The sequence below is a fragment of the Electrophorus electricus genome, chromosome 5, assembly GCF_013358815.1.
Source record: "Electrophorus electricus isolate fEleEle1 chromosome 5, fEleEle1.pri, whole genome shotgun sequence".
Taxonomy (NCBI): Eukaryota; Metazoa; Chordata; class Actinopteri; order Gymnotiformes; family Gymnotidae; genus Electrophorus; species Electrophorus electricus.
The window spans coordinates 25,550,743-25,575,742 of record NC_049539.1 but is presented as its reverse complement, the minus strand read 5'-3'; the positions used below and the strand labels follow the sequence as shown (position 1 = coordinate 25,575,742).

The 25,000-nt window shown below is 43.9% G+C and overlaps 1 protein-coding gene and 1 long non-coding RNA gene across 3 annotated transcripts in view; one reads left to right on the top strand and one right to left on the bottom strand.

Moving 5' to 3' along the window:
• The first annotated feature begins 4,620 nt into the window (after nt 1–4,620).
• The window catches only part of wscd2 (WSC domain containing 2), a 54,762-nt gene continuing 34,382 nt past the window's right edge, over nt 4,621–25,000 (top strand). The window contains exon 1 of one of the 2 annotated variants that reach the window (XM_035525917.1): nt 4,621–4,705. The gene's annotated coding sequence lies outside the window, so the exon portion shown is untranslated. Of the gene's footprint in view, nt 4,706–9,772; nt 9,838–25,000 lie in introns of those variants that run through there. The other variant, XM_035525918.1, reaches the window with a different exon arrangement.
• On the bottom strand, nt 4,718–7,540 carry LOC113588631. Its single transcript, XR_003411872.2, has 3 exons — nt 7,377–7,540; nt 6,201–6,262; nt 4,718–5,928 (listed from the first exon to the last, which is right to left on the bottom strand). It is a non-coding gene; the product is annotated as an uncharacterized LOC113588631 (long non-coding RNA).

Here is a 25,000-nt window from a genome sequence, read left to right as displayed (position 1 = left end):
TGAACTTCAGTGGCCAAGAATCACGTGCGGCTCAGTAACAGTATGTAAGCAATCAAGAGAAACCGCCTTGCTGATTCTCTCCTGCTGCTGAAAGATGTATTTACCATTGTGGTGAGGTGAAAACACTTTCAGAATGGAGCCTTTGATTTGGACTTGAAGAACACCGAGTGGCTCTAATGACCAAACACACATACCAAAGGCTTTCTGAAATTTCTCTAAAACAGGAGTTTCCATCGGAGTGGTTTTTCAGCACATATCTAGCTCACTTATTCTTATCCTTGCACACAAAGCCAGTACAGTGGTGGTTGACTCAACCAGTCAAATTACTGTCCTGGCTAATGACAGCGAAACGTGCTTCCACAGGTTCTTCTTATCACATCCATCTGCTGCTTTACTGGGTCATTCTGATGAAGAGATCCATGCCTCTCTGAAGTCTGTTGAGGTAGGTGTGTGTGTGTGTGTGTGTGTGTGTGTGGGTGGGTGTGTAAACAAAAAGAAACATATCAAATAGATATATGGTGGTTTGAGAGAAAACATTCAAAAAGAAGTAATAAGAGCTTGTGTTTCTTTCTGAATGTTTTCTCCCAAACCACCATATATCTATATTTGGAATGTAGCCCAGCAAACAATTAAATATGAAGCAAATCTCCATGTATGTGAGCATAAGGCAACTTTCTTTGCAATTTGGTTCTCAGACAAAAGACTGTGCTCCTGTGTAGCAATCTGTAATCCAACAACACCATGTAAAGATATGCTGAACTCGAATGAACCCAATTGTTTATTTATCCCTGCAGATTTTCTTATGTGTGCATGCCTTCAGGCACTAGGTGGAAGGATAGTGTCACAATAGACATGACATTTAAATATAGTATACTATAGCAGAAGCAGTATTTTTCCCTTTGGGTTCTTGGTCCTGTAGTTAGTTTAGTGTTTCCTAAGGTTAGTTTAGGATTTCTTTATTGTGCAAGCTAAATCGGACACGGAGGCGCCGTTATTCAACAGCCAAAGGGGGATACCTGTGGAATGAATGCAAAGAGAAACAAAGACATCATTGTTTTAGGGGTCTGTAGGCTGCAGCAGCCGAAATCGCCGACTTGATGTCCTGTCCCACGCAGGACATTCTGAGACACTACAAGCGGGGTGAAGGCTGTCCACACAAGGCCAAATCTGCCGCAAGGCCCCGACAACTCGTACTTGGTAACAAAGGTGTTTATGAAGGCCAGTGTTACAAACTGGTTCCTGGACTTCTTGCCAAGAGTCTGGCATAGGACATTGGTTTGATTTTTGCGCACATAAGAGTGGAACATGTTCTGAGAAAGCACGACTCTCTGCAGCTGTGAATCGACTTGTGGCTCTACAAATAAATGTGGCCTTCATCTGAATACATAATAAGCCAGAAGACCAACACATGAAAAATAGTGACAAACTGCCCTTATTAACCTTTTTTTGTGGCAATGAGTGAAATTTCCTTGGGTGCCCTGTTATACCAGCTGATCAGGTCAAGTATTCTGACTGAATGAGACCTGGGTTATTACTGCTACATGTATAACCATGAATAGAAATGAATAAGACAAAAATACCCATCTGTCTCTCTCTGTCTCTCTCTCTGTCTCTCTCAGGCAGTGGGGCCTGTTTTGTCTGTATCTAATCTCCCAGATGGAGGCGCTGTCATTCACCAACACAGACACCTGCTACTCTGGCAACTGTGAATGTTTTACTTCTATTTTACAGTGGAATGAAATGAGGAGGAGCACAACAGCACCAGTAACAAACCTTTACTCGCAGAAACGGTGCCCGAGAATCGGAACATCGAATTCAAAATATCTTTTTAGTTTATGCTCCTGCAGTTATGCAACAGCCACATCAATTCTGTTGCCGCGACACTCGCTGGTGTGGAAAATAAACACCTCTGTGATTCACTCTGATTCTGATGTGGTCGTGTTCCAGACGTCTCCTGGTTCCTCGTACTATTATTAGGTGGTTAAAGTCGAAGGCGTCATTCCTGTTCTTGATGATTTCGACAGTTTTGTGTCATTTGGTGCAGCCTCTGTGTCTGTGCGGTGGAATTCCTTGGTGAAATCCAAACTGCTTGGAATACACATCCATTCGACTGGAATGCACAGCCATTTTGGCTGTACTGTGGTGGGGAGCGTGCTTCCCCTGTGAAAACTCACACCACACCCAGCACTGGATGACGTTGCCGTGCTGAATTTTGCAGCTGTTCTGATTGCGTTTGTTCCGATTTTATTGTCCTGACATTTCCGAGATTGGAAAGCAGACAGCAAAGGAACGAGTCTGACCCTCCTAGAGATGATCACAATCCATCACGGGACTGGCACGGGAATAATCTGACCCTTGACCCTTGGCTCGTGTCTGTGTGGCCTGGCTGTTTGACATCTGGCAGCCTCACACAAACACATGATCTGCAGTCTTGTTTTTTCAGGCTTATTACACTGAATATTACACTGTTTCTCCGCATTACTGCCGTAGGAAGAGGAAGTCCGGAAGAAAAAGAAAGCCAGCTACTTCAAGTGACCTTTGGAGCTCTGTGACCCCCGTCTAGTCCCAGTCTATACGGCCAAAATCGGGGACAGCTGTGATTATGCCCAGTCACGGTTCTAAATGTCTTTTCCCAAAACCCCTTTGGTGGCAGGTAGTAAAACCGTACGTGAAGCTATAAAATATCCTTTAATATCCTCTCTCTCTTATGAAACACATTCAGCAAGGACTATGGATGGTTTTGGGAGTTACTTCAAGGTCTCTGCGTGATTAAGCTTTACATGTTCTGGCCTGGAGAGAGAGTACATTTTAGCCCAGCAAAGAAATGGGGGGTGGGGGGGTGGGCACACTGATCAGAACTGACAGGACTTGGGGCGAGTGGGAGAAACCATCCTTTCTGATCCTTGTAACCCCCTCCTTTGTGATGTCACTCCAAACATGCAGCACTTATCAGTGGCATGGTCTCACCCCCCCCCCCCCCCACACACACCCCCACACACCCCCACACACACACTGCCCCCTGCTAGCCTGAATAAAGCATGGCCAGGTCCCAAACTCTGGAGCCTGCTCCGGGCTTTTATCCTGGAAAGTGTCCACTGATGCGAAGTGGTGCCTTAAAGGAAGATGCGGCAGCGCGCGTCCGAGGAAGTGCACTTTTCTCAACATCTGAAAAGAGGAAGTGTTTTGAGCTCTTGTCTGCGGTAATGTTAACCATAGGTTACCTGTGTGATAGGACCCCTAAAACCTTTTTTAAAAGTTAGGAAGACTGGAACTTTGGAATGCTTGGATAGTAACCGCACCGCTCATTAGATGGAGTTTTAGCTATCGATGAAAAGCTTTGGACTTATTTGGTCTTATGTTTCCGCAGAACTGCAAATGCTCAGTGATGATTTCTGATAGCATCCTTGGTGTAAATATCTCATAAAGCAATCGTTCCGATAATTAATCGGCCTTAAAATAAAATGATGTCTTGCACACAATATGTGGGAAGAACCTACATCAAAGCACCCTTCATGTGGGCGATTACAGGGACCTGAGAGCAGCAGGGAGCCAGGCCCTGGGGGAGTTCTCCTGTGCCCTGCTCCGTGCAGGAGCGTCGGGAGAGTGGTTCAGAACCACGGAGAGGGCAGAGCAACAACACTGAATTACAGACACTTGGATGAAGTTGCAGAGAGTGTAGCTCAGACAAGAAGATAGACAATGCTCACATTTACATATGGGTAATGGGTGATAGATAGATAGATAGATAGATAGATAGATAGATAGATAGATAGATAGATAGATAGATAGATAGAGAGATAGATAGATAGATAGATAGATAGATAGATAGATAGATAGATAGATAGATAGATAGATAGATAGATAGATAGATAGTATAGCATAACGTTTGTTTTTGTGTTCTTGTTAATCACTTGATTAACTCACATAGGAAAATCAGAAAGCCTCATCGATGTCAAAGGGATCACCGTGCAGCACTGTATGACCAACAGACCTTGGACAAGGCATCACTCTGTAGAAATAAACAAACTAATCCATAGTCTGTTACTTGTAAGACCTTCTCATCTTACATTACTGCTCTCAGGCGACGGGTATTTAGATCACGTCGTCTTGGCATTAGTGGCAGAGGACGCTGTCGTGCTGTGCCTCTTTAAGAGCTGTAGGCAGTGCTATCGGACTGTGAAGCGGGGCGAGGACAAGCGCCCGCGGACCGCAGGGATGTCAGTCGCTGGCTTTGAGCGCAGCGAAAGAACAGACAGGTCTCCTCGCCACATCAAAAAGACCCGATTTGTCCGCGTTTTATGTTGTCGAAACCGCTCGCCTAGTCTCTTTTGGCGGAGAGACGTGTTTCCTCCTCGCAGAGGACGCGCAATCTGAGGTGCGCTCTAGTGTAAAGCAGTGTGCACTCACACCGTCGGCTACACGCGTTATGCGGCAAGTGGCCAGCGCAGCAAGCACTGAACAGAGCAGATTGGAGATAACGGGATTAGCTGCGTTATACTTACACTCGGTGAAGTGATCGTTGCACAACGAAGCGAATGATCAACGAGACAAACGTTTGGCTTCCAGGTGCCCGAAGATCGCCTCTGCGCTGTTTGAACGGAAAGCGAGCTGAGACCGTGGTGAAATCGTGTTTCGACGGAGGTGATCCAGACAGGGCTTTCCCCTGTCCGTAATACCAACTCTTCTGAAAGCACCGTTACTTCAGGTAACCAGTTCCTGTTTACATTAAAATCAACAACACATCTGAAATGTGAATGTGATAAGAGATGTATTCGACTCAAATATCCACTTTGAGTCGTAAAGCAGAGTAGAAAAAAATACCTATTGCCTAATTCATTTTGGCTAACCATTCTGATACATGCGGAACGATATTTAAGATTTACCAGCATGGCTATAGTCAAACATTATTCCAAACAAAATGTTAATTTCGCTTTTGGTGTTCTGTATTAAATCAACAGACTCGTAACAGATAACAGGTAACAGACTAGTTGTCTCACCAAACTAACAGTGAGACACTGGTTCATAATTCCACTAAAGAGGGAGGCCATAATTTCACACTATCTGTGTTAAGGCACTCACCTCTGAGGTCGGCAGACGATCAGATTGGAGTTTCGCTAATCCAGTGCATCTATACTGCTTTGTTTTAATCCCTGTTACATTTAACGTACTGTTTTCTTACACTGAAAAAAAAGGCTGGGACCGGAACATCATGCTTGTGTCATGTCGCCTGTTTCAAACAGGAAACAAATAATAATTTTCTGTAATCTAAATGGCACGACAGCATCTCCACCGAGCCCGTTTTTAGTTTAATAGTTTATTTGAAGAGAAATCTCCTTATTTATGACAGCTTTGCTTCTGTCTGTTCCGCGCAGTGCTCAAGAAGGGCAGCGAAGCCTGCATCTTTTCTCTGCATCAAACACGAGCGTCAAAAAGATCGTGGCAATTTGCATGTGTTTTTTTTTTTTTCGCTCTCCCGGAAACCAAAGTAACCCGTGAACACTCCCAAGCCACTTAAAAGGTTATGTAAACTTGACCGCCTTGAGGTTTTAAAGGGTTGACCTTAAATGTGGTCAAAACTGCTGTCAGTTTGTACCGTCGCAACAGCAGTGTGCCATCTCCATTGTTAAGCACAGTGCTGCAAGTTTAGGGAGCCTGTGCAAGAGTAGTGCACGCTGTAGTCTGGTGGTCTTACCCAGGCCTGCATGCTCCCAGCACGGTTCTGATACGGGGTGCTCAGTCTCACACACTCTGCTGAAGTCTTGCTTTCTGCGGTTTCCCCACGAGACCGATTCAGAAATGTCAGGCGGCCATGAGAACGGAGGCTTCTGAGCGTGGGCTCTCTCATTCTCTCATTCTTCCTGTGTGGCTGCCTCGTTTGTGAGTGTTTCTCGCTGTTTCCATCTCTCTCTTGCTGGGTTTGTACGGTGTCTGAAATGTAATTAGAATCTGTTAATGCTTCACCTCAGTTTTTTTTTTATTCCGTTCACTGATGCATGTACACTCCGCCTCTCTCTCTCTCTCTCTCTCTCTCTCTCTCTCTCTCTCTCTCTCTCTCTCTCTCTCTCTCTCTCTCCCTTGTTGTAAATGTATGCTAGGTCACAGTTTACATAGTGAAGTCATAGGGCACAGGGACATAATGAACTAATGGAAGAGTGCATCCAACACCAGACATGGGCGCTTCGCCTCAGTAAAGTACTGACCCTTGCATGTTCTGCCCTCTGTTACGCAAATAGATCTCCTGGAAGCTTGCTCACCTCCCACACTGTTGGACAAACAAAAATAAACAAAAAGTAGCAAAGCAACAACATTAATAATAGTCTAATAGAAAAAAGAATTGATGGCTTATTGTCTAATAAATGCATTAATAACTTAAGAAACAAGGGCTCAAATAAAACCCTCCAGAAAACACACACAAAGCTCACAAAGTAGCAGGCAAAAAAGTAGCAAATTACATTGATTTAAGCATTATCTTTTACATTTCTTTTTAACATTGAGAATAATTTCAGTGCAGCCATCTAACTTGTAAATGTTCACACACACACACACACACACACACACACACACTCACACACACACACACACACACACACACACACACTCACACACACACTCTCACACACACACACACACACACACACACACACACACACACACACACACACACACACACTCACACACACACTCACACACACACACACACTCACACACACACACACACACACACACACACACACACTCACACACACACTCTCACACACACACACACACACACACACACACACACACACTCACACACACACACACACACACACACACTCTCACACACACTCACACACACACACACACACTCACACACACACTCTCACACACACACACACACACACACACACACACACACTCACACACACACACACACACACACACACTCTCACACACACACACACACACACACACACACACTCACACACACACTCACACACACACACACACACTCACACACACACACACACACACACACTCACACACACACACACACACACACACACTCACACACACACTCACACACACACACACACACTCACACACACTCACACACACACACACACACACACACACACTCACACACACACACACACACACACACACATAATGAATCAACATGCCCAGGTTAGGCCTGGAAATGCATAAGGGAAAAGGTCAGTGGTGCAGATCAGAACACAAGAAGATTAAAGCCACGCAAACAAAAACGAAATTTAAGCATCAAGTAACTGTCGAGTGATTTCATATCACCAAACACCTTTAATATTTAGTACGTATGGCTGTTGTATTGTGCAGCTATTTGAGACCATGAGACTCACTTGATGGTACAAACTTACCAACCACCTCAGCTTTCTTCTGAGCACCTCCTGTCCTCTGATCACTCTGAGCAGTCCAGAAGCACTGAAGCACAGTGTGGCCTCTGTATTGGACATTTGAGGGCCCACTGGAGCTTTAAAGATTTGAGGCTGTGAAGGTTGGGAAGCTTGACCTCCACAGCAGTAGCCGCTATCCCATGTGTGTCCACGGTCAGCAGTGGTGGCATTCAGCTCTCAGCTCAATGGATAGTTCATTGGACTCAGCCATTGACATTCCACTAGCTCGGTGGTTGTTGTGATTATGTGGGTTCGGAGGAGCTCGAAATTCTTAGAATGCCCAAATGTCCAGAACAACTGTCTGTGAGCTGTGTCCTGTTTTGTGTTTCCAAATGAGTGGATCTAAAGTGAAGAGAATTGTGTGTGTGCAAATGTAAGTTGGAAATGTTGAGATATCTTGGTTATGCTCTTATGCATGGCTGTGTTCCAAATACTATTTAGGACACTGTTGTCATGCACCACAGGCCTCATAGGGGCTCACACCACACGTGTCACAGTAAGGTCAAACCTCTGCTGTTACAAGGTCACAGGTTGTTCCAAACCAGGGCTGCACAGTCTCTGGCAGCAGGAATCAATCAGCACCGTCCCGGAGGGGGCACTTTATCCAAGTTCTCTTCAGACGCGAGGTTGAAAGTCAACGCGTCCTCCACCAGTCGAGTGGCATTTACCGGGTAGAGTCAGAGCCAGGATTGGTTATGCCTCTTTTAATTTGCTCCCTACTTTGGCGGTTCTGTGGGTTATTCTATGTTGTATATCCGGTACTTGGTTGTGAGAGTTATCGCAGAGTGTGCTGTTCAGTGCAATTGACTGTAGGAGTAAAGTACATGAATTTCACATAAACCTCAGCTGGCATGTCTTACCACAGGTGTTAAGTGAGCTCCTTTCTCAGTCGGCAGGTTTCTTTTTGTAAACGGCTCACATAGGTAAACAAATTAGCATCTGGATTTCATCTGGCCTAGGTTTTTATTGTAATCTAGACATGAACCAGTTTATTTTTGCACCATTAATTTCTTGCTCAGACAAATCATGGCCATTTGGCTTAAATCAGTTAAAAGACATCTGCATAGTTTAAATGCATGCTTTCTATTTAACTGGCAACCCACTGGCTTGGCCTGAGATGAAGAGGTGTGTGTGTATGTGTGTGTGTGTGTGTGTGTGTGTGTGTTATCAGCAGAGCTCGGTCTGAGTTGAGAGTGTTGGGAGCAGTGCTGTCTAATGGACAGTGTCCTCAGTCATCAGGTTGGTAGCTGCACATCATGAATGGCCATGAAACTGGCTCACCCTGCTTGTGCTCATGTGATCAGGAGTGCGTGCGTGGTACAGAGAGAGGGAGGAAGAAAACACTCCGCTAAAGGTCAAAAAGACAGTCAATTCCAAAACACACCCAGTTTAATGACAAAAATGGACCTTGTGGTATCGACGCACCGGTGCCACATTTGAAACACTGCTCTTTCAAGCCAGCTCGTTGGTTGGTTGCAGTAGGAAAAAGCTTTGACTTCATTTTTTTTTTTTCACTTCCCTACACGCCTTATCCTCGTTAATCACTGCATGACCTGCCGCAGCACCTTGTTGATCAAAATGCAGTGAGGGAGTCTGCTCCAGGTTCACCACACTCATCTCTCAGTCTGTGCATGCCACGCTTATCCTTATCGTTGCACTCGAGAAGTTGCACAGGTATTCCCGTAATCCTCAGCGAGGCTGACAGGAGTGTTAGCGTGCAGGAGCCACTTCAGGGAAGAGCGATACGAGAACAATGGAGTATCGCGATATTTATAGATCCAACGATTTCATTGCTGAAGTTGCTTAAGTGGGCTGCCGCAGGTGGCAAAATAACATCCCTTTTTCAGAGAAGTCACCTAGGGAGATATTGTCTAAAAAATGTTCATGGTATTTTACGATGTAGATTCATAGTGTAATGTATCCATCTATACTAACATGGAACGTTCAGGTTGTGTATTCCGGGATAACTTTCATGAACACAGGTGAGAGAGTACGGACCACAGGCAGCACATTTCACTGAGCTGTGGATAACAGGGTAGGACAGGGGTGAAATCCCAGCTCCAGTTCCCCCGGAGATGCTTAGCACACACCATTACACCGAGAAACGTACTGCCCATGAGACCTCAAAGCCAGAAACCGCAGGCTTGTTGCTCTCTGCGGCTCCTCCTCGGTCTCTTTCTCTCTCTTCATCTCTCTCTCTCGCTCACTCACTCACTCTCTCTCTCTCTCTCTCTTTCTCTCTCTCTCTCACCCCCAGTCACTCCCTGGAGCATAGAGGGATAATCCCATACGGCGATTTTGATCAGCTAGGCGGCCGCAGGAAAGCTGCAAGCACCTTTGCCCGATTCTGTGACTTAGGCTCCAATGCTTTCTCAGCAGAGGGGAGGTGGGATGTAGTGATCGGGCAATTTCAGGGAAAGAAGAGGTATTGCCAAGGACAGGAATGTGTGAAGGAAAGTATGGTGTGAATGCTTATTTTCAAGGAGATACTTTCTTAATTTTTCCTGTTCAGTCAACCTGTGTGGCAGTGCTATTGTGTTTTTATATTACTATTATTATATTATTTTGGAAGCCCAAGCTTGAGGTTGAAGGAAGCTACTGTGTTTAGGCTGATGATTACACTCCTCAGCTGTGGATCCACTGTGTGTGTGTGTGTGTGTGTGTGTGTGTGTGTGTGTATACAGCATGTATATTTGTGCATTTCCCTGTGTGTACAGGCATGCATGTGCGTACTGAAGTTGGTGACTTCAGGAATCCCCCCATGTACTGAAGGGTCCGGGGGTTTCAGTGACACTGCCGGCCCTAAAGCCGTGACTGATGTGCCGTGAAGAGCCAATGGCCCTTCTGATTGATACCCGTGGTTGGAGGGCTCTACAGGATCGGCCTGAAAACTGGCCCACTTAGAGGCGTAATGGAGGACGTGGATTTGTTGCCGTGCGGGTGATGGATGTGGGCTCTCAGTGAGCAACAGCCTGTGGAAGGAGCGACAAAAGTGGCACTGCGCGAGCCATAATGGACACATCCCAAAAAGGGAATTCTAGTGAAGTACGCATGCTCACTTGTCATGACTCGAACCAGAAGCCCCAAAATGCAGAAAATAGAACTGAGGCCATGGGGGATTTTATGGGCTAAATATTGTACATGTCAAGGGAAATGCCTGTATTAGACACATAATGGCAGAGATGGATTTCTTGTTGCATGTATGATGAATCTATGGCCATTACTGCTTAGGGCCCAGGTCCGGAAGCTCTGTGAAACTGGCAGTGATGGATCCGTAATGGTGGACGTCTTCTTCGGTGCATCATCATAACCGTCATCAGGCAAGGTCGGCATGTTGGATAATGGATACGTTATTTCCATCCTAGCGAGAGCCAGGACTGCCAGTGGGGAAAAGCTTTTGTGTCGCTCTCACATGACAAGTCACAAATGAGCAGCGAGTGCCACTTCATAGCTGGCAGGTGAAGTGTGTGCTCCTTGTGATCTCCTAACGAGACCTGGAGACACGTTCCCTTAGCAAGACCGGAAGATATGTGTCTCTTTTACGAAACAGTGAGAGCAGCCTCGCATAACGCGACTGAACGTTAATGCAGCCCCCAGCTGTCTGTGTCGATTCCTCCCCGTCGGTGTGGCAATTTAAGTTAATGCTGAGAGTCATAAATGAATGCTGAGATAGAAAGTATCTGGACCTAATTATGGATGCATTGTCATTGCATTATGGATGCAAGTTTGCTACTTTTTGATTATTCCAGTTGAGCTGCAGCCTTTGTTGACGAATGGCTCTGTTAGTCTGTCATTGCGTTTCGTACCTCTGTTTATACTCTTTCAGCAGCTTCATCTGCGGTCCTGTTCACCTCCGGTCTTCTTCAGCATTGATAAATGATAAGCAAGTTACTGAAAGGGCTTGGGTAATTGGAGAATACAGAGAAGGACGGACACGCAGGAATGCAACAGACGGAGAGGCGGTGTGCGTGTGTGTGTGTGAGCCAAAGATAGTGGAAAAAAGAGACATAAAGAAAGGCAGAGAGACGGAGAGAGAGAGAGAGCGCGCAAGAGAGGGATAGAGGTCACCGAGAACGCGAGAGAGTGTGGGTATTGGTCGTTGTGAAATGGAAAACGGCAAAATTTGAAAAGCGAGTCAGGAAGGTCGGGTTAGCTTCAGGACACTAATTAACTGCTCCGAATAAGGCGCCTTCTCGTGCTAGTTTGAGCTCTTTGGTTCAGTCTCAGACTGGACTTTGACAGGCAACTAATCTAGGTTTAATCAGGAATAAAACTGATGTGGGTTAAACAAAACGCATTTCCCTCATCTATGATACAGCTAAGCACAGCCTTGGAGGAAGTTACCACTCCTCTGTAGTTTCTCAGTGGGCTCGAATACATTCCAGTCGGACAGATGCCCACGTCTTCAGAACCTCTGCTTTTTGCGAACAGCGTAGAAACTCACAGTGTAGTCCTCTACGTAACAGTTATAGCAACAGTTATATTGCATTCGATACGGGCTAATGGCTGTTTGCCTGTATCACATCCCAGTCGTTTCTAAAGTTTTAAATGTGGCTATGGGAACATATTTATAGGTAAAGACAACAAAGTCAAGATAACATAATTAAAAGTATGGTTATTATGTTTCATTGGGAAACATCTAAAGATACACATGTATTTGAGTAGGAGGGTTAAGTTTCTCAATATCGAAACAGTCAGTTAGCTTGTGGTCTGCCTGATTATAAATGACTGGAAACTGCACTTATAAATAACCTTTGTTGAAAACAACAGCTGTATCCTTTAATGATTGGTTAGTCCTTTATATCTCTTTCATTGTTTGCTCAGTTTGGTAGTGCCCTCTCCTCTTACGTGGCTGAGAGAGAGAGAGAGAGAGAGAGAAAGAGAGAGAGAGAGAGAGAGAGAGAGAGAGAGAGAGAGAGAAAGACCGAGAGACAGACAGAACTGTTGAGGGAGAGATATAGTGGGTTAGAGGCCAATAAGAATATGAAAGACACGGAGAAACCGTTGTCATGATAGAGAAGAAATAATTGAGCCTGAAAAGACGCCAGTGGATGAGATAGAGAAGGTCAGGCTTGCCTGTGGTCTGGCAGGGATGCTAATCAGCTGGTCCAAGCGCCGGGTGGTATGTGTGTTCCCTCTGGAACTTGCCAACGGGCCGTGATCTATGGATACGTGGAGCTGTAAGGGCCACCCTGTCTCTACGACTTGCCCTGGACTACTGTGAGTGCACAGTCAACGTTACAGACCCTGTTCTCACCCGTAATGGCATCAGTGTCGCTGAACTGCAGAACAGCAAAAGGTTGCAAGTCTAACGGACCGAACCGGAAGACAAGAGATGGGGGCAGCGCACGACGGCGCACAGTCCGACACAGGAGATGACGAAGACCAGAGTTAAACCCGGAACGCAGCCATGTGGAGCCTCATCAAACAGGGAGTAGACAATTGGGCTGGAGGGTGTTTGGTTGTGAAATTCTCAGCTACTCTTGCAGTGTTCTCGTGAAGCTATGCTAATTCTGCCCCACAAAGCCTCGTTAATATTAAGCACACAGTTCACCAAATCCTATGATGTTCACTGTATTACGATTAATCCCTCTGAATTCAGTCCCATATTGCAGTAATTAACGCTTCCTTACAGTTGTAAAGAGTGACAATCAGCATGAGACGAAGAGACAGACACTGTAAACAGTGCTGGTGTGGTTCTTTGTCTCTTGGTCTTTCTTTCTCTCTCTCTCTCTCTCTCTCTCTCTCTCTCTCTCTCTCTCTCTCTCTCTCTCTCTCTCTTTTGGTCTAAGAGAAGCTTTTAGGCCTGCAGGCTGTGTTTGATAATGCACTCATTAGACATCTCTAATTGCATTCCAGTACTACCAGGGTGAAAGTTAAAACGCAAACAAAAAATGTTAAACAAATATACCCGCTAGGTGGTGAAAATATCTCTAACATGATCATTGAAAGCTGTTGAATATACCAAAAGATAGAAGACAGCTTTTAAAGCCCTGGAGTTTTTAGATCAATTTTATGAATTTTTTATTTTAGTATATGTAAGCATCTTTAGGCAGATTGTGCCATCTCTACAGGAATTCTGCTTGCGTGCTGAGTTTTTGATGCAGCGAGTTGCATTCAAAGAGCATGAGACGTTCTCTCAAAGAATCTTTCTCTACCCCATTTACAGCAAGATTCCAAAAACCTTCTAGACAAAACAAATAAAAACTTGGATTTATAACACACCAGCGATCTATTTTCCTCCTGCCACAAAGCGAACGCAATGAAACAATTTCTCCAGTGATGATTTTCCAGGCATCTGCTCCATACATAACGAGCCCCAGTGCACACCTGGGCGAGACGTTCCTTGTTTCTCTATCCCATTTCCTTCAGGGAAAAGCGTATCTGTGCTAGTGTACGCATGTGTAAATATGGAAACATCTATGCATGGTCATAAATTTTTCAGGGGTGAAACTTTCAGCTTGTAGTAACCAGTGCTTAATGGCTAATAAAACTGTAATGAGGTGTTTTATTGTAGCTACTGAAAAATCTGGCCATTAGCTGGTAATTCATGCTGTTCCCAAAGGAGTTGCAGGTAGAACATCTTAACCCTGCGTCTGAGCCTGAATGGCTTGATTTACTGTTGATATGACTTTATCACCAACTGAAAAGGGAAATTGAGTAATATCTAAGCAGTCCTAGGAATTACCCTACATTCAGCCTGTGTGTGTGTGTGTGTGTGTGTGTGTGTGTGTGTGTGTGTGTGTGTGTGTGGGTGGATGTGTGGGTTTAGTGTACGTTTGCCAGATGTCTGGTTTTAGGCCAGACAATTCGATTTTTCCGCTCTGTCTATCTGGAGTGAACTGGTACTTGCTTTCCATTGGTCAGTGTTACTTTAGCATGTCACTGGTTCATATACATGTCAAGCAGATACTCTAGCAGTTTAACACTTTGCCTCACACCACACCTACTAAATGAGTCAAGCACAAAGATTTATGGGAACTTTACAAAAAGACACCTGTGAGCGTGAACCCGTCCTGCCAGCTTCTTTAAAATGCCTCTACACATCCTGCAGATATTGCATCACAATACAGTTTGGAATACAGTTGGTTCTTGTTTAGAAACCTAACAAATAATTAACTTTTGACATAGCTGTGTGTTTTAGAGGCCATGTTTCCCCTCAAGCTCTGTACTTGTGCACTCCAAGTGTACTTTGTGTAGTTGACTGAGACTCATCTCACACATGTACTGAGACTATAGACCAGTAAAGGTGTTCTCCATTCTTTACCAGCACTGTCCAACCATAGCCTGGAGAGCTGTGGTGGTGAACGGGAGCGAGACAGTCAGCCATAGCCTGGAGAGCTGTGGTGGTGAACGGGAGCGAGACAGTCAGCCATAGCCTGGAGAGCTGTGGTGGTGAACGGGAGCGAGACAGTCAGCCATAGCCTGGAGAGCTGTGGTGGTGAACGGGAGCGAGACAGTCAGCCATAGCCTGGAGAGCTGTGGTGGTGAACGGGAGCGAGACAGTCAGCCATAGCCTGGAGAGCTGTGGTGGTGAACGGGAGCGAGACAGTCAGCCATAGCCTGGAGAAGTGTGGGAGAGATACTGATCTGTGGTCAGCAATGGCCCACTGCACTGGAACGTGACTGGCTTCGGAGTGGCCACTCAAATGTATTGACGATGAGGGTGGAAATGTAAGGATGATAAGAGAGGATGAATGTGATTGAAGCAATTTACATTAGGGCCAATGTATAGAAAAATAATGCTGAGTAGAAATAAAAAAGTGATACCCTGGAGTAGGAGATTGATCTGAAGTAGACAGATTTTGAAAGAGATCAAGTCTAATAATTAATTTGAAGGTCATATGAGGTATGTGGTACTAATAACAACATAATCGTGTCTCTTTTTTTCTTTCACTCTTTCTCAAGTCTTCGTTTCACCTCTCACATTTCTCGCTCTTTCTCTTTTCCTCCAGCATTCTCTCATTTTCGTCTTATCTTTTCTCTGAATGCATTAGCCCAGTTCCCTGTCCTCCCATCACTTTATTTCTCACTGACTTTGACTATCTCTCTGCCTCCCTCTCCATCCTCCATCCTCTATGTCCCTGTCGCTCTGTCTGTCTGCCTGTCTCTCTCTCATTCTCTTAGAAGGGGTAGTGGTGTTATGTGTCTGTGCCGCTCATATTTTATTCATGTTTTAAAAGGTTTCCGAAGGGAGGCTTTGGCAGTGCCTGCAAGCACACAGTGTCTCGGACATCAGTCAGGCACAAACAGTCACACACACACACACACACACACACACACACACACACACACACACACACAAACACACACACAGCGTAAAGAAAAATAAAAAATGTTTTTCTCAACTCTCTTCTCGTCTGCAGTCCATTCATCCCTCGTGTTCCCTCTTTGTCTTGGTCTCATTCTCTCCCACTCTCTCTCTGTCTGTCTCTCTCACTTTCTCTCCCACTCGATCTCTCTGTCTCACTCTCTGTCTCACTCTCTCATTCTCTCTCTCACTCTCAGTCCCACTCCTCTCACTCACTCTCTCCTTCACCAAACTGAGATCAGGTGTTTTGACAGTTCTTGTATCCACAACATCCCCCACAGCTCAGCTGGGCGTAGAGAGCTGTGTCGTGTCATGCCGTGCCTTCGCTCTCCGTTGCTCTGACGAGACGGAAGGCTAGTCAGCTCTGCACCGGTCGCCCTTTTGGAGACGTACAGCGAATGAGAGGGAGGGTGTTATGTGTCAGTGACCAATCATAACTCTCATCAGTTACCTCTTCTCAGCCTCCTATAAAAATGTGTAAAAGACAAAGACTCCTGCAGATTTTGTACGTTTATGTAACCAAACCTGCGCTATATAAAGTTCTAAAAGAAGAGAGTAAAAAATGAGTCTGTTCAAGAGGCTGAGTGGTCATGCCAAATAAAAAAGTTTGACAGTAACCATCCGGGGGCCGACCCGAGCGATGATTCATGCAAGGCAAACCTAACGGAATGAGCCAAGCTTTAGAATCTTGGAGGGCAGTTTGACCTAAGAAGAATTCTCAACCCCACCTCCTGTTAAACCCCGCCCCAATCCACCACGCCCTGCCCACAATCCGCGTACACTGCTTTGCTAATGCCTCACTGCCAAGTGAATGAATAGTTTTACTGTCCACGTTAGCGCAAGTCTGTGGGCGTGCACTTGCACGAATCTTTGCACTAGTTCTAAACAACGCATCTTTTCAGCATGTGTGAGGAATGCAAACTGAGCGGTGACAGAGCCCCCCTGGTGAATGCGCTAAAACTTTTCAAACTCATTCCTGTGTGAGTGCAGCAGGCGCTATAGCAGTAACTGTGCAAATGAAATGACTGCGTGTCACTGTATGCCAACGGCAGTGGGGTGGGCAGGGTGGGGTTTTATGGGTAGTGCGTATGGGGCAGGAGAGAACTTCAGTGACTAATCAGCAGTGATGGCTCAGAGCAGAGATGGATGAGCATTTAAGATGTGAAGGGGAGGTCAGGGCATGTGCTGTCCATGAAAGAGAGAGAGAGAGAGATTTCAATTCTGCTGTACTTATTCTCAAAGATCTGTTCCAGTTGCATGGTTGTTTTTGTTATGTAACACATCACATTAACCCTGTAGATGTATTGTTATTATGTTTGGCCTTAAGTGGATAAAACTCTTATGTGCCTACATCAGTACAACATCGTAGATTAGAGACTAGAGTTATCAAAGAGTATAGAGTAGTCCAATAATAAAAAAAAACAAAACAAAACAAAAAAAGAAAAATGTAGACACTGAGGCAACCCTCGGCGAGCCAGCTGGACTGTTCTAGACTTTTTGAGCATCGAGCATTCAGCTCACCTTCCATTTTTCTCAATTTAATGACCTCAGTCTTTTATGGGCAAAGCGGGCATGAGATATGCCTCATGTCTGCGCAAAGAAAATGCTGTGTCACTGTAATGGTAGTAGTAAAAGGCACCCCCAGTACCTTCACTGCAGCTCGGGGTCTTTGACACAATAATAAAATGTTTGTGGAGGCCGTACAGACAACTTGCACTGGCGGGTATTCGTGAGTGGTTGCAGTCCGCCGGTAACAGATTCCAGACGGTTTCACCAGCATGCAGCTGCATAAACGATGTGTGGTGTTGCCCTAACGTTACGTCTCTTTCTGACATTATGATCTGACGTTAAATGACATTTAGTTTTAGTCAACCGTGGTTCATGGTAATGGAAGAGTCGTAAAGATTTGTGCGTCTGTAGTCACGCCCTCCTTCAGAGTTTGAGCAGACAGGCTGCACGTCAAATGTTATCTTCTAGAAATCATTTATTTTATTCATTTCCCATTTTGTATATACACAAAACAACTAATGGCTGTGTGACTGAAGTCAGTTTTTACTTAGTAACGCGATAATACAGTTTTGGTATGAAAAACCAAAACTGGATATCAGCACATTTGGAACACTCAGATTTTCAGATCAGAACTGTTGTATAATATTACACGATTATCTACCATCAAATGGTGTTTCTTCAAACCTTACATTATGTTATAATGTTTATTGATGTGTTTCGCTCCAACGCTCTTTAAGATCTAAGTTATGTACTGTTTTATTCTGGTTTTCACTTTAGATGTCTGCTGTTCATAGCACAACAGCGTCTTATTAAAACCAGTGGGGTTTGGCACTGTGTACTTCACAAGTTAATGTATGTGCTTGGCTCACTTTCCTGGTGAGCCTGCGTGAAGTTGGCGGGAAAAGGCTCCAATGTTTGGGGAACGAACTTTGCGTCAGGCTTTTTAAAACCTCGTTAAGGTGGTACAACAGGATCTAGTGATTGACAGAAAGTGACTCCCTGGCTACTCTCGGTGTTTAGTCCAGAGACTTCTATCACTCCATTTGGAGTGTCAGTGATGGCTGTTATATAGTTATATAGTTATGTAGTTATATAGTTATATACTTAGTTATATAGTTATATAATTGTATAGTTGTATAGTTATATAGTTATGTAGTTATATAGTTATGCAGTTATATAGTTAGTTATATAGTTATGTAGATATAGTTATATAGTTATGTAGTTATATAGTTATATACTTAGTTATATAGTTATATAATTGTATAGTTGTATAGTTATATAGTTATGTAGTTATATAGTTATGCAGTTATATAGTTAGTTATATAGTTATGTAGATATAGTTATATAGTTGTGTAGTTATATAGTTATGTAGTTATATAGTTATGTAGATATAGTTATATAGTTATGTAGTTATATAGTTATATACTTAGTTATATAGTTATATAGTTGTATAGTTGTATAGTTATATAGTTATGTAGTTATATAGTTATGCAGTTATATAGTTAGTTATATAGTTATGTAGATATAGTTATATAGTTATGTAGTTATATAGTTATGTAGTTAGATAGTTATGTAGATATAGTTATATAGTTATGTAGTTATATAGTTGTATAGTTATATAGTTATGTAGTTATATAGTTGTATAGTTATATAGTTAGTTATATAGTTATGTAGATATAGTTATATAGTTGAGTAGTTATATAGTTTTGTAGTTATATAGTTATGTAGATATAGTTATATAGTTATGTAGTTATATAGTTCCCTCCATCCATTTCTTTGTTTCTTACTTCCATGTTGCCCTCTTTTTCTTTCTATCTTTATCTGTTTGACTTCTCTCTCTCTCTCTCTCTGTCTCTCTGTCTGTCTCTCTCTCTTTCTGTCTCTCTCTGTGTGTGTGTGTTTATATATATATATATATATATATATATATATATATATATATATATATATATATATATATCTTTGTCTGTCTATACAGACTGTCTCTCTTTTTTATATTTCTACTTTTTCTCTCTATACAGATGGTCTCTTTTTTCTTTTTTCCCCTTCCTCCCCTGGATTAGTTTCCCCTACATTTTTGGAATTTACAGAATGTGCTGTGTGCGGTGCTCAGCTCAGAACCTTCTCATTTGATGGGCCCAGAAAGTGTGTTTTACATCTACACTAATGCCAGATCAGAGACACGCTTACGCTACTGCTGAGAGAGGACAGAAGGAGAGAGAAAAAACAAGCATAAAGACAGACAGGTAGAGGAGGTGGAGGGTGAGGAGACAGACAGGTAGAGGAGGTGGTGGGTGAGGAGACAGATGGGTATAGGAGGTGGTGGGTGAGGAGACAGACAGGTAGAGGAGGTGGTGGGTGAGGAGACAGACAGGTAGAGGAGGTTGAGGGTGAGGAGAGATGGGTAGAGGAGGTGGTGGGTGAGGAGACAGACAGGTAGGGGAGGTGGAGGGTGAGGAGAGATGGGTAGAGGAGGTGGTGGGTGAGGAGACAGACAGGTAGAGGAGGTTGAGGGTGAGGAGACAGATGGGTAGAGGAGGTGGTGGGTGAGGAGACAGACAGGTAGAGGAGGTGGAGGGTGAGGAGACAGATGGGTATAGGAGGTGGTGGGTGAGGAGACAGACAGGTAGAGGAGGTGGAGGGTGAGGAGACAGATAGGTAGAGGAGGTGGTGGGTGAGGAGACAGATGGGTATAGGAGGTGGTGGGTGAGGAGACAGACAGGTAGGGGAGGTGGAGGGTGAGGAGAGATGGGTAGAGGAGGTGGTGGGTGTGGAGACAGACGGGTAGAGGAGGTGGTGGGTGAGGAGACAGACAGGTAGAGGAGGTTGAGGGTGAGGAGACAGATGGGTAGAGGAGGTGGTGGGTGAGGAGACAGACAGGTAGAGGAGGTTGAGGGTGAGGAGACAGATGGGTAGAGGAGGTGGTGGGTGAGGAGACAGACAGGTAGAGGAGGTTGAGGGTGAGGAGACAGATGGGTAGAGGAGGTGGAGCTTCACTCATTCCCTGTAGGCTGTGTTAGTGCCCTTCTGCTTCTGCTCATCCTGTGCTTACATCTCACTATTGACATCAGTGAACGGGGGTAACACAAGCAACTGTGTGTATGTACATACTGTGTGTGTGTACATACTGTGTATGTGTACATACTGTGTGTGTGTACATACTGTGTGTGTGTGCGCGTACATACTGTGTGTGTGTGTGCGTACATACTCTTGTATGTGTGCACGTACGTGCGTGTGTGCGGGTGTTTCCAACATGAAAATTCTAACTGCCAGGAAATATACATACACTTTTCTAAAAGTGAAAATAATAAAAAAAGGATTGGGTGGCTGAGAATAACCTCCCATAAATATGTTGTGTGTGTGTGTATGTGTGTGTTCAGTCTTAGAAATGCACCCTTTCAATCCTTTTTTTTTAATCTCTGTTTATCCACTTTGTCTGTGTCTCACTCACAATCAAACCATTTACACAAGGTGCCAGATATGTTAAATAGGGCATTGTCTAATCTATCGCCTATGTCAGTCACAATGGCTGCCTGGAGTGTCTTGTGCAATTATCTAAATGGACCGGGCTTTCTCACATATATGTGCACACGACACGCTGGATATGTAACATGAATTAATGAGGGCAGGGGAAAAATGTCCAATCATTGCTATTGTTTTCACCCAGGTGCCTGATCCATCTCATCATGTAAAACACTTTTTTGTGCTCTTTGATTAGGCAGCTCGTCTGTGCCACACATGCGCACACCGGCATGGCAAGCCAAGGCTCATGCTAGACTTTCAGTTTGGTCCAACACCATTTTTCTAAGACACTGACTTCGTTCTAAAGCATCATTTCACTCTGGAATTTACAAGGATTATAAAAGATTCTTAGGATATTGCGTTCTAGAACGGTATGTTCTAGAACTTGCTGAATGTGACTGACGTGTCTTGCGAGAAGGAGAGCTCGGCGGTATCGTCTTGCCCCCGAGCTGGAGTGACCCGTTCTCCCTGTGGTGCAGAGAAATGGGAAAGACTGAAACCAGCCAGAAACGGCACTCTGTTTCGTGCCTCAAAGAGATTCTTTGTCCTCACTAGTGTCTGGAGGACATCGTTTGACCCCTCAATGACAGCTTGGTCCTGTTCACTGACTGCTGCTGATGATTAGCCCATAGAGGACATCTGTTAAAGAGACAAGTCAAATTTATGTTGCTTTTTCACCTCAAATGTGGTCTGCTGGCCAAAGCCTGCTTGGCATACCAACTTTGTACCTCTGGTTTTCTATGGAGCTATTTACAGAGCTAACCTTCCTAACATATCCTAACATCTAAAAAGGTGGATGTTTCATGTAATTTAATAGTTTTTTTTTTTTTTTTTTTTTCTGAACATTATCTATATAAAAACTAAATTTTACCTATCAGTATCAGCTAAGGTGTCCTGGGCCTTTGACTGGTTGGGAAGAGATGTGGAGGTGGTCCTTCCTCCCTTTAAAAGCCCCTATAACATTGTAGGGACTGTGTCTATTAAACCTGACATCCTGAACACAGTTGAACGGAGGTGTTTGTTGGTTCTTTCAGTCCCACTCTATAATAACAGAACTGGCCATGTCTTGTAGCTGTTTTCTCTTTTAGGCAAGTACTTACCAGTTCAGCTTCTTTTGGCTGATGAACATCTTTAGCTGTGCTTTCTTTTGTTTAACTGCACTCTGCTCTTTTTGGGGTTGGTGCTATCAGCAGAGAGGGAGGTTTATTTTTTTTAGGCCCAGCTCTCCTCCCTAAAGTTGCTCTCTCTCTCTCTCTCTCTGAGACCTGTTTTGCAGTTCAAGCCACAAGCTAGCAGATAATTCCATTGGCCCACTTGTGGAGCCCCTTTTGCTTAGCACTGTGATAGCCCACAATAAAACATGACCACTGTATAGTATATGGATAAGAGGATTACAGTATTTTTCAGCCTTTTATTCCACCCTGTACACCCCCCCCCCAAAGCCAACATCTGAATAGAAGTGGATGCTGAAGCTAATGGAGTGTGAAGCATTATACAGAATACAGTCGAGCACTGCCGGGCCATTGCTCCTAGGTTTAGATGTGTTGGGACAAGCCCCAGTTGGGCTCCAGGCTGATCCAGTAAGGGATGCTGTGACAGGTTTCCTACTGTTGCTTTTTGTTTGTTTGTTTTGTTAGTTTGAGATAGATGCTTGTTTCCATACGATGCAGAATCCCCATCACATTACCTGGTGCCTGTTACCTGCGTTCCGTTTTTTCCTGTTTGTGTTTTCAGTTGTTTCCTTTATTCTTTTCTCGTAACTGGTCCAGTCTTCTGTTGCATTCTGCTGTTTGTGTGTAATATAGCCATATAGCCTTTTATTCAGTCATTTTACCCAGCATTGATAAAGTCTTGATTCTCAACAGTTTTAACATCCATAAATGTTGTCCTTCCAAGCTTCTGGCTGCGGATTTTCTATAACTGGTTGATTTATTTAATTTGAATCAGTCTGTTGGCCCCACACATTAAACGGGCCTACATTAAACCTCATCTTGTCAACTGGGTTTTTAGTGGACAATGTAGACGCATACTCTGATCACAGACCTATCGTATTCCATGTTACCTTTTTATGTCCATCTCCCAAACACCATCAGTCCCTGTACTGCACATGCTCTCCTAAACACCTCACACAGCCAGTTCTCAGCTGCCTTTGGTACTACTTAACACCTCACACAGCCAGTTCTCAGCTGCCTTTGGTACTACTAAACACCTCACACAGCCAGTTCTCAGCTGCCTTTGGTACTACTAAACACCTCACACAGCCAGTTCTCAGATGCCTTTGGTACTACTTAACACCTCACACAGCCAGTTCTCAGCTGCCTTTGGTACTACTAAACACCTCACACAGCCAATTCTCAGCTGCCTTTGGTACTACTAAACACCTCACACAGCCAGTTCTTAGCTGCTTTTGCTACTACTAAATACCTCACACCGCCAAGTCTCAGCTACCTTTGGTACTACTAAACACCTCACACAGCCAATTCTCAGCTGCCTTTGGTACTTCTTATTTGGTTTCCATTACTGGGAATCCCCCTTTGGCATGAACATTGATGAACACTGATGAACACTGATGAACTATGTGCTTTATTCAATTCTACATGGACACTATAGATTCAATTGATCCTTAAAATGCAGAAAGCCCAAAGGAAAAATCAAGCCATGGGTCCAAAATGATACCGGTGTCCTTGAACAGAAATTCAGGAAGATGAAACAAAAATGAGACCAAGACCAAGTTTCAAGTCTCAGCACTCTCTCAAGGCTGCAAGAACAAAATACTTCTCTGACAATATCACAAAAGAAACTCTCACATTCCTAAAGCTCCATTTAACACAATTAATCCAATATTGCACCCTGCTGTTACACCCATTCCTGAGGCTTCTGCAAAAATATGAGGCTTTTATGAGATTTTTCACTGAAAACACTGATAATATAAGGGTACACATTTTACCCATGATCCTTCTGGCCTTCTTGTATGTTCTGCTTTCCTCGGTTAGTTTGAGCCAGTATATCTGTCCTATCTGAATTATAATCCTTTTAGTACAGTCTTTGACACTGTCTGTCACAGTATTTTCTTTGATCATCTGGAGTGTGTTTTTGGTATCCAGACTACTGCAGTGAAGTGGTTTGCCTCATAATGGGAAAACTAAACATTTTCTGTCATGATGGGTACCTGTAATTTCTCTTCAGCATCTATTACATGTGGAATATAGTGGTAGCTCAGCAGTTAAGTTACTTGACTAGTAATCTGAAGGTTGCCCCACCACTGCCACTGTTAGGCCCTTGAGCAAGGTACTTAACCTCCAGTTGCTTAAGTAGTATTCAGTAGTTGTAAGTTGCTTTGGAAAAAGGTGTAAGCTAAATGCTATAAATTAATACCTCAGGGCTATCTCTTGTTCTCATACATACTCCCAATTTATACCTCTTCCAGAACTCTAAAAAGTTGGATCACTGTTATGCAGATGATACACAGTTGGACCACCCACCTAAGCCGGGTGAAAGTGGCTCTCTGCAGCTCATCTGACTGTTTAAGAGTGGTAAAGTGCTAGATGTCAAAACATTTTCTTCAAGTAAACCAAGACAAGACAGGCATTGTTATATTTGGTACTCCTGGTTCTGTCAGAAATATAGCAAATTGATATGGAACCATTATCAGCTAATATGCACAGGCAAGCAAAATAAATACAGAAATAAATAAATCATTGTGTTATTTTCAGTTCCACTCTCAAGTTTAAAAAACAGTTCAACTGAGAGAGTTTTTTTTTCAGTTCAAGAGTACAGCAAAACTGAAACATACCCTGCGTTTTAAGGATCTGAAAACGGTCAGTCATGCATTTCTTCTTGCATTGTTTATTTCCATTCACTCTACTTAGGAATATTTCATCTGAGTTTATCACACCTGCAGATGGTCCAAAATGCAGCTGTGAGAATCCAGACAGGCACCAAAAAAGGGAGAGCATTACCCCTGTCCCCTGACCCCTGTCTACTCGTCGGATACACAGTGGAATTTAAGGTTTTTAAAGCTCCACATGGCATGGCTCTAAGCTATATCTCTGAACATATCAGCCTGCATTCCACCCTTCAATCCGATGTACAAATCAGATGGTTTTAGGTCTAAAGGTGATCGGGCTTTTTTTCTATGGCTGCTCAGAAAATTTGGAACAGTCTCCCATTTTTCACTGCAATTTATATTTTAAAGTCAAATTTAAAAATATGTTTATTTTCTGAGGTGTTTGAGTCTTTGTAAAGT